This window comes from Pecten maximus, chromosome 4 (genome assembly GCF_902652985.1).
Source record: "Pecten maximus chromosome 4, xPecMax1.1, whole genome shotgun sequence".
NCBI lineage: Eukaryota > Metazoa > Mollusca > Bivalvia > Pectinida > Pectinidae > Pecten > Pecten maximus.
The window spans coordinates 42,071,706-42,083,186 of NC_047018.1; positions in this window are offsets into that span (position 1 = coordinate 42,071,706).

Consider the following 11,481-nt stretch of genomic DNA (forward strand, 5'->3'; position numbering starts at 1 on the left):
AACTTCCCCGATATTGAATAATTCATGTTGTAATGGTGAACATCGCACAATTATCGACAGCGGAGGAAATGTGTAACGAAATTAATGACTTGTAAAGCTATCAACTTTGTTTAATTCACAATTTAAAAACAAGTTATCTACCACAGGTGGGTGTGTAATGCAACTCCCAATGTATCAATTATTCTTTCCAACTGTTGTTGTAAATAAGTTTTGCTTGGCTGGCACGCTGACCTTTGACCGGGAAGACTGGGCCGCTTCACACGGTCGTGGAAGTTTTAACACACACATAGAAGTTTTCAATTGTTTTTGTTGATATGTGTTTTATATAGATTTCTATCAATTAATGCTTCTGACCATTTGGTGAAAATCCACTGAGGTGTTCATGACTAGTAGCGATTTGTAGAAAAATGTGGCCGACGGACGAGGGACATTGCGCCATGTATAAACTCGCCTAGCTTTGACTTTAAAACATCTTTCATTGCCAAATAGAGACAAAGGATAAGACACAAGTTGTTTTCAACTTATGAACGCCCTCTCCTATCATACAAATATATTACATGAAAACACTGAGTTATGCATACATATAGAATATTTAACATTGACATAGATTTGCAAGAAAGAGTACAAGAATACATATCAAAATCTATTGCTGGATTTGATGTAGTTTTAAGCATGTCGGAACACAAGAGAGTTTAGGTCTACAGAAAGATATACAATATTGTATTTTCCAAACAAGAGAAGTTCTAAATCCTAAATCAAACCAAAGACATTTCGGACCAGGTGAACTAATCAATTGAAATATCATTATATTTACATATAACATTTTTATGACCCGTTACAACGAAACTTGTCTTCATAGTCACATAGTAAGGCATAGCAATATATTATTAGTTTAATGTTTCTACTGCGGTATTGCGACATTAAGCTGATTCCAGGTTTTACATTGTTCTAGCCGATTTTGTCTATACTTTGTCGCACATCAGAACACCTTTACAAATCTTAGAAAAAAATCCCCATTCAATCGTCTTATTGTGTAAAATTGCCGAATTTTGTCCGGAAAGAGGTACTAGAGGTTAGTTCTTTTTATTTAAAAATTGTTAACACTTTTCATGTCGTTTGTGGTATAAACGAAAAGTTAACAATTTTTGTTATATCATATTGTTTTTTAGAAATGTCGCTTTTATCCTGATATGAAAAAAATAGCGGTAGTAAGGGCATGGTCCCTTTGATTAACACTACTTCTCCTGAACCCTGACCTTACAGACGGTGTAAATTCTGAAGAAATGATATAATCCCTCCAGATGTCGTTAAAGATAGGTTTTGGTGTAACAAGTCACCATATCCATACTAGATATGCTGCACCGATATGGTTATGTATTCTGTTAAAAGGGAAATCAATAACTTCAGTTAGCAGAATTAATAACTTCAATTAGAGCAATTAATAACTTCAATTAGCATAATTAATAACATCAATTAGCATAATTGATAACTTCAGTTAACAGAATTAATAACTTCAATTAGCACAATTAATAACATCAATTAGCATAATTGATAACTTCATTTAGCGCAATTAATAACTTCAGTTAGCAGAATTAATAACTTCAATTAGCACAATTGATAACTTCAATTAGCATAATAAATAACATCAATTAGCATAATTGATAACTTCAGTTAGCATAATTGATAACTTCAATCGGCGCAATTAATAACTTCAATCAGCGCAGTAACATGGTAAGAAAGTTGCATACAGATTCAAAGATGGATTGGTACGCAAACAGTTTATAAAGACGTCATCTCTTTCTGAATCCTGATTGGCTAATATTTGAATGTTGATATATATGTACAACGTTTGGCTAATATTTGAATGTGGATATATATGTACAACGGCAGAACATTTGACAATGTTTGTGGTAAGTAAATATATATAACTAATATAGTTAAGCCATTGTTTGTCATGTACAAAAATTATATGTTTTTATACACGAACTCTTTCATGTCAATTTCAACGACATACAGGGATAAATATGTGTCATAAAACGGCTCTCATTGGCTCTAGAAATAAGTACCTATTGTATACTTACACCCCCATTGTTTGTTCATATCTCTGCTTTTCATGTTTATCAGCCTTAAATAACTTTATGGTATCACATCCGTGTAAAGTATATAACTAAAACAAACAAAACTTTTACCAGTTTATGTACACTGTCGTTAGGGAATAGGATGATCTCATATTGATTTTCGGAGTTCAATAAGGACATACATCATGGCGAGGGAGATTAATATTATACTTTTTAACTAATTAGATTTATTTAAACCCAAATCAATATTCATGTGATTAATCATCTTGATTTAAAATCATTACTGTCATTGATATTCTGCTAAAAGGTAAAATACTAGGAGTTATTTGTGTATTAATATCTATTATTTATATCATGTTAATGAGATAACTGAATATGGCGACCGGGGTTCGATTCCCCGACCGGACGTGAACAGGTATGGGGTCACCTGCCCGACCACGTGTGTTTTCCCCGGGTACTCCGGTTTTCTCCCACAGTAAGACCCCTCGCTCTTCTTCCTAAACATCCCCCCTCCCCTTGACAAAGTTTCACCTTTGGCCCTTGATTGAGCGTGCGCCATTCTGACGAAGACTTTGAGATACATTTGTATGTACCCTGGACGAGGCATATTGGAGTATTGTACATATGGTTACTACTCCTGCATTTTAGAAGTTACGTAGGACGAAAGGTTAATACATTGTCAGTATGATATGACCGGTTAGGGTCCTCTGCTGTTGTCTTGGACAGTACGCTTCAGTGAGATAGCACTATAAAGTCGACATCAGTTCCGCAACATACCGCAGCCTCCCAAAATACACACTTTCACTACAAACATGCATCTCACACACAGGAAAGACCATAAAAGACCATTGTTGTTGATAAAAGGTTAAAACACACAAAACCAAATTAAAAATTCTTTATTTGATTACATACTCTAAAATATGTTTATTTATATATATGTCCATCAGTAACACCAGTGTTGTAATATTTTAATATTAGAAAAAAAATATATATTTATTTGACCACACAGTTTAAAGAGTCGCCCAAAGTAGAATGTGATTCTAGTGATAGACGGTTCCGTCGATCCTTCTGGGACTCAGCAATGGTGATAGGGCTAAAACCGTGGGGAAATCTGGAGGGAAAATCAAAATTGACTTAAACAGCTGAAAATATAGCAGATGTGTATCAGAAACGTTAGAGAGCTATTCACTGAGGCGATTGATGCCAGAATGCATAGATAATAACATTTATATTAAAATTTTGTTTGTTGAAAATGATGAATAATCAGTGTTTAAAAAGGATAGAAAAATAAATTACAAAGCTCCCAACAAAGATAATGAATAACAAAAGAATGCACATCAAATATTTAATATTTACAGCCAGGTGAGTAATATTGGTAGTACAGATATTTAGGCGATATTTTATATACGGGTATAATTTACAGCAGTCGAGATAAAGATCAGCTTATGACACACTTTAAAGTATGTAATTATTGAAATGATAGATAGATATCGTATTGATTATCATATTTTATAAAAATAATATCCTTATGAAAAGAAGAGATGACTTAGAGAGGAATGATGTAGAGTCGCTATGGACAGAAGTACAAGTTAATAATCACAAATTTCTTCTTGGTTGTATATATAGAGGTTACACAACGAGTGGTTGTTGGATATGGAATTTATTTCACACGAGTAAGTTATTTTTTAAAAGTTACAAAAGACACGAGCTTTAGCGAGTGAAATAAATTCCATATCCAACAATTTCGAGTCGTGTGACCTGTTTCTACCACAATAATATCGGCTTGAATCAAAGGGAAACGTGGCCAAGTATAATTTCGCGTATGTAAATAAAGTGTACCGGTGACGTCCGGGACCCGGTGATGTGACGTCATTAGATTATTGATGACGTCAATAACAATTGCAGCTTGGGTCAAAGTTCACCGTGTTAGCCAATCGAAATGCGTACAGAGTTTATACCACGTGTGGTATAAACAGATTGTTAATCAACAGCTGTGATGATTAACTGATGGTCTGAGAGTTGAATAACACGGCGTATTGTGGTAGAAATATATATAGACCACCAGATAGCAATGTTAACTATTGGAGCAAACTAGATGAAACACTTTAAGAGCTACTGATACATCATTGGATGTTGTACTTACAGGCGACATTAATACAGACATGATAAATAGACCTCTAAATGAGCACTTATCAAGAATTCTTATTAAGCATAATTTATCAAGTCTTATCAATGAGCCTACACGGATAACACCCAATAGCGGAACTTCAATTGATTTTATGTTTACAAATAACACAACCATTGTTAAGAATACCTTTGTATCACCACCATTTTGTAGTGACCACTCGTCAGTTCATGCCAACATATCTTTCAATATATTCAAACAAGTAAGCTATAAAAAAAAACATGTTGAAATATGATGAAGCTGATTTTGAAAGTATGAATAACGCTATTTTAAATGTTGACTGGTTAAACTTATCACAACATCAGGACGCTGAATTATATAATACTTCTATAATTAACTGTTTATCGGAACAAATAAACAACTTTATTCCCAAAAATGTCATAACCATTAGGCCAAATGATAAACCATGGACGAACAACAATATTAGATTAAAGGTGAGACAGCGTAACAGAATTCATAAAAAAGCGAAGATAAATAATACACCTCATTACTGGCACAGATTCCGCATTCTCAGAAATGAAACTATTGACCTGATTCGTGAAGCAAAATCAAATTATATAAAAAAAAAACTAGAAAACTCTCTTAATGGTAATAATATCCCACCAGATATATGGTGGAAGATAGCTAAATCCATCACTAACTTTACAAACAAATCCTCTTCCATTCCCCCTCTTGAATCTAATAATCAGATATTCCACCATCCAATTGAAAAAGCTGAAATTTTAAATAGTCATTTCACTAGAATATCTACATCATCCCCTGACCTAGAATTACCTCAAACAGCACAACCCTTCACATCATTTTCACTAACAAATATCCATATCACCGAACAGGATGTATCTGACCAACTAAACATTCTTAACACTAACAAACCACCAGGTCCTGATGGTGTTATTCCCAAAGTTGTTAGCAAACTTAGTTCCTCTCTAAAAATTCCCCTAACATTACTATTTAACAAATCTCTGGAATCAGGCACAGTACCAAACAGCTGGAAACAAGCAAACATTAATGCTATATACAAAGGAAATGGATCAACTAATGATGTCTTAAATTATAGAAACATCTCAATTACATCTTGCTTCAGCAAAATAATGGGAAAAAAATGTTTTCAAGTACCTTTATAACTACCTTGTTGAGAATTCCATTTTAACAGAACATCAGTCTGGTTTTATACCTGGTGATTCTACAGTAAATCAATTATTATTTATTTATAATGAAATTGTTAGTAACATGGATCAGGGTAAGGAGTTAAGATTTGTATTTTGTGATGTTAGTAAGGCCTTTGATCGTGTATGACATCAAGGCCTACTCTATAAACTTAACAAATATGGTATCAAAGATAATCTACTTAATTGGTTTCAAAATTATCTAACCGATAGGTTTCAAAGAGTAAATACTGAGGGTTACTTTTCACAATTCAAGGTTGTTAATGCAGGTGTACCCCAGGGATCTGTTCTTGGGCCTCTTCTTTTTCTTCTTTACATTAATGACATAACTGAAAATATTTCTACTAATATCAAGCTGTTTGCAGATGACACCTCACTTCATGTAATCATAGATGAAGACCAAGCACTAGCAGCACAAGCACTAACAACTGATCTTACCAACATGAGTGAATGGGAAAACACTTGGTATATTAAATTCAACCCAAATAAAACTAAATCAGTTATATTCTCAAGGAAACAAAACACAAACCACCATACTATAACATTTGAAAACAGCCAAATGACTGACACTACATCACACACACATTTAGGACTTACCCTAACAGAAGATGCATCATGGAAACAACATATTCAAAATATTTACAAAAAGGCCTACAATAGACTCAACATCCTTCGCTACATTAAAACCAAAGTCAATCGCAAAGCACTAATATCAATCTATACTGCATTTATCAGACCTATACTAGAATATGCTGACATTGTTTGGACAACTGCACACAACAATCCAAAGATCTATTAGAATCTGTCCAACTTGAAGCAGCAAGAATCATTACAGGGCTTCGTTCAGGAACTACACACAAAGACTTTACATCGAACTTGGTTGGGAAACTCTGGCTTCCAGACGAGAAAAGCACAAATATATAATGTTGTACAAATGACACATGAGCTAGCACCGCAATACTTACAAGACATATTACCTCCCCTTATTAACAATCCTGATGACAACCCTTATCCTCTTCGACAAACTAGACTTTTTAATTCACCTATATGCAGAACAAATAACTACTTCGATAGCTTCATCCCATCTATGTGCCGCACTGCTAATACTAATGATAAAACTCTCTAAGAATCGAATACGCTTCAAAATTTCATGCTACAGTTAGACAAAAACAAAATCCATGAAATGGAATCGGTTAAATTTTTTAAAAATGAAGGCGATAGACGAGCAAATATAGTTCTAACACAATTAAGAAATATATGTAGCGACCTAAATTTTGATTTGCATAATGACCACCTAAAAGACAGCCCAGAAAATACATGTACAAACCATTTAGAAACAGTATCCCATTTTTTTTCAAGAATGCCCACTATACAATGACCTGCGTAATAATCTGTTTAACTTTCTTGATAACTGTGCTGCTAACCATAATCATACTTATATGGAAACCCTAGTAAATGGATGCTCGAACTGTGATGGAAATACAAATAAACTGATGCTATACCAGATTCATTATTATATAGGTAAATCAAATCGTTTCAACTTATACAAAATATAAATTACATGATGTCATTATATCAAATATATTAAGAAATTGATTATGTTATACATATTAAATGGACAGTCTAGTAATTAAACTATTATAACCCCTGTTAGAGTCTGAATTCAGTTGAACACTGCCGTGAATGTACATGTATTTTCACTTGAATAAAATTTAACTTGCCATCACTTCATATTATTTTAATTTTCCTCTATGTACATTTCAATGTATCATTCATGCAGTATTTCCCTATTTCTTTTATGATAACAGGTACATGTATGATGTAGTGAAATTTTTACTCTAAAAAAACACAGCTTGGTAGATATGACTTATGCAAAATTTTGCATACGGACATTTGGTCTATCTGCCAAACTGTTTACTGGATAACTGTGCTACTATTACATACATATAATTATGTTGATATGTGCTAATTTAATTTGTCATACCTTATAAATACAAATGCATGTTTTGTTTGTATGTGTGTCTGTATGTATGTATATTTGTATGTGTATGTCCAAAATTAATTAGACATATGTAGAAGAGTTATCTCCCTCTCAATATGTGTAAATTTACTGTTTGTTAATTGTAAGTATATATAATTCCATTTCAATTATCCGAATTAGATTTTCCACTTTTTCACTATTTGTCCACCTATAATATGGAGAGAATTTATTTAGGCCCTGCCTGTTATTCAATCCAATTGACCTTGTAAATAACACCTGTACATATATCCTATTGATTATAGTATTAATGAGTGATTTAATGACCATATATGTGCCACATTTAGTCAGTGTTATGGTGTAACCATAGCAACAGAAGTAAACATGATTTACTTATCTTAACATCAAAATTCATTATACGTCAAACTGAGCGACCATTGCACAGTGATTATTCATTATCTTATTTCGGAGATAATATTCCTATTTCAGGCAGGATGGGACAAGTTTGTGACGTAACTTGCATTCATTTAACGTCATAAACTGTATTTTAACACAACCTGTAGAGTCTACAACCTTCAATGTGTTAACATAAAGCATTTATTTAGTTTCAAGTTTTTTTAACATATGCAGATAAAATGGAAATCATTTAAATGGCTCGTTTAGGAAATAGCTTAAATCGTGGGTTACTTAACATAAACACACAAAAACAATATATTGTTGCCTTAATCAATATTAGCATACATGTATTTATATTTTTGAGGAAAAGGATGTCGGTCAGGAGTCAATCGTAACATTTCGCCAAATGAAGCCTTGACGGAATTCACCGAAATATTACGACTGGTTCAGAACCATAAAAACGGAGTTTCCCGAACTATGAAACTATTGCAGTTTGGAGCCCATTCTCGCCTAGAATACAATACCATAGACTAGTATTACTGCATATCTGTTCGGAACCCTATCCAGTTTACATTATATTGGTGTATAATAACCGATGAGTCCCGATAATAAGTTTTAATCGTTTAATTAAAGTGTAATCTACATCCTTTATAGCATGACAATGGACGCTTACGACATCATTATTTCATGCACGTGAAATGATTGTAAATGGAGACAAGAACTCGCTCGACATGGGTAGGATGACATCACACAATAGAGACATACAGTATTTATCACTACACCAGTTTATGGTATAGTACTGAGTGGCGTTAGAGCAATGTTTACTAGATCGATACCTGATGTCACCAGGGACAATATAATCTGGAGACTTCCCGTCGCTACCGATATCTTCATCAAAACAAACACAACATTTGACTTCTTGTATTTCTATAAATATTTATAACTATTTATTATAACAATTCATTCTAAGGAGGTAATTATGAGTTTTTTTCTCTTCTGCTTTAACCCCTGACATATTTTTACAACAACAGAAAAATGTGTATTTTTTTCCGTCCTTGGTTGACGCCACTGTTAAAGACAAATCGATTCAATTCGATATCAACCTTGACGATTTCAGTTATAACATACCCGATCCTTTGTCTTCATGTTTCTCAGACAGGTCGGGGTTCAGACCAATCTAATAAAAATTAGACTTGCAATTTCCACTCCTCTACGATATTCTACGATACTCTACGATACTCTACGATGCACTTCAATACATTGTATTGAAGTGTATCGTAGAGTATTGCAGAGGAGCGGAATTGCAAGTCTAATTTTAATTAGATTGGGGTTCAGACCAGATTCTGCATGTAATGTTGAACGAGGCGCCTAACGTGGGAAAGTAATGCATAATTATTAACTATGAATAATCATGTTCCTTTCCTAGTGACACGAAAATGACCATATCTGGCATATTCGTTACAGTATCGAAATATTTCTGTTTTGTTTAGCACTAGCTAAATTTTCTGATAGTATCCATGGTATTATATCTTTGACTGTATTTTTGAGTGTTCTTAATAAGCCTCCGGGTAATGGCATTTCAGTGAGACAGCACTATAATGTACATTTGAGTCCCCTCCCTCACCTAGTATTACAAGGATGTTAAAACCCTACTATCACAGTTATTTGCTTTCCCAACTATTGAAGTTTTGCCATGTATGATATGTTTGTCATATTAAAGCACCATATAGCAATTTGTCAAATGCTTGGCTATGTTAACACACAAAAAATATGTAAAAAAAAAAAAAAAAAAAAACAACTAAATTTCAGTCAATTTTCAAAGCATACAGAAATTCTGAATTAGTATAAATGAATAATTATTCCACATGACTATATTTACATAGTAAAAGTTTTGTTTAAAAAAAGGGGGAATGAAAATGTTACTCATTGACAAGAGGTTGTCGCAATATATTCAATGAGCTTGGCCATTTTTCTCACAGGTTGAACGTAGCAAAATTGTGTTAATATAGCACTCTATTGTACTATACTGTTTATGAGAATAAACAATTGTCATTGTCATTGTCATTCAACAGTCAACACTCTTTTTCCTGATTCACAAGTCCCTGTGTTTCCAGACCCGTCCATTGTTGTCCATGCCTTGTACACCTTTCATCAATCACGTGCTTTGTGTTCAGTATAAGAACCGTACAAAAGCCACATCAAAATGGGCAATTACGTGGTATTGAGTAAGTGATTAGCATAATACAGATCGATATTAGATTAATGATCGATATTTCTGTTATTTCGGGAACAGACGTACAGTACAACGACAATGTCGGAAATACATTGATGACTGGATTTGTTTCCTTGTCGCTATCGGTCAAGATACAGAACATTCTTTATCTGTTGGTTTTGGGATTTACATTTTCTCAACGTAGTCGAGAAGGACAAGAGGTTATACTCGGCAAATGCATTTCGATCATAAGATAACGTTTATACTTCAGCTGCCGCTTATAAAAGAAGCAAGTTTAAAAAAAAACAAAAAAAAAACAACAACAACAATCAACAAACAACAAACAAACAAAAACCAAGATAATGATTTGTGTTTTGAAACAAAGCTGTAGAAATCCTTCAGAGATAAAATCTATGTGTCATTTAGGGAGTACAGTATATGTGTAGCTGTAACGGCATGCGTATCATTCTTATAAGTAACAATTGTATTGTACTATTTAGTATTTGTGTGTAAAACCCTTGTACCGTATATAAAGCTTCCTTCTCGTGGCTGCTTTTTTTTTTTTTTTTCTCTTTTTTTTTTGTTGTTGTTGTATTACTATCTGGTATTATCTGGAAAGATCCCTTCCTGGTATAACCGACGAAAATTCTGCCTTTGTCTGGTGTGTATTGTTTGTTTGTTTACTGTTTGTTTTAGTTTCAAAACAAGGAGTGATGATGCAATATAACTTAGGTCATAGTGTATTATACTAAACTCTGACGGAAGACTTAAAAATCAAAACAAATGAAACACCTAATTTGATAGTAAATTTAAGATGTCACTGGCACATATTTTTTATTAAGTTCTCTTAAATTACACTCATGATGTCACACACTGTAATTGACGTCATAGTTTACAATTGATATAATGTTGAAATGATCCCAGGTGATATCGGTCTGTACCGTGCTCTGCATATCATTGCAGTGTTTCCCCATTTAATCGGGATAGCTCCGTGTCTAGTCTCTGCATCAATATACCGAACCGTAAAATAATTATAGTTGTGCATAAACAATTGATTCTCTCGTGATCACTACGCGTGGGGTATAGCCTTGATTTCACAGATAAATCACAGTGGCGTGTATGAATCATTTACAATGCATATGTTATGCTTACCACAGGGACATGAGAATGTGTCTCTATTCTGACGTGTAAGGAATAATCTATAAGTCGGGGGGGGGGGGGGGGGGGGGGGGGGGGGGTATTGACTCTGTGAGATACATGGTTAAATGGCTCATTAAACAAATACATGTAGATCGGTTTGGTTCCAAACAAGCTTGCAGAACACGCATCGTGTAGCTTATTCTCAGTCCCCTGTGATTCGTTATACTGACAGGTCAAAATATGCCCCCTGTAATAGATTCTCGAGTCCCTGTGATCCTTACAGGTCCAAATATATATCCTGTAATTAATTGGCGGGCCCCTGTGAG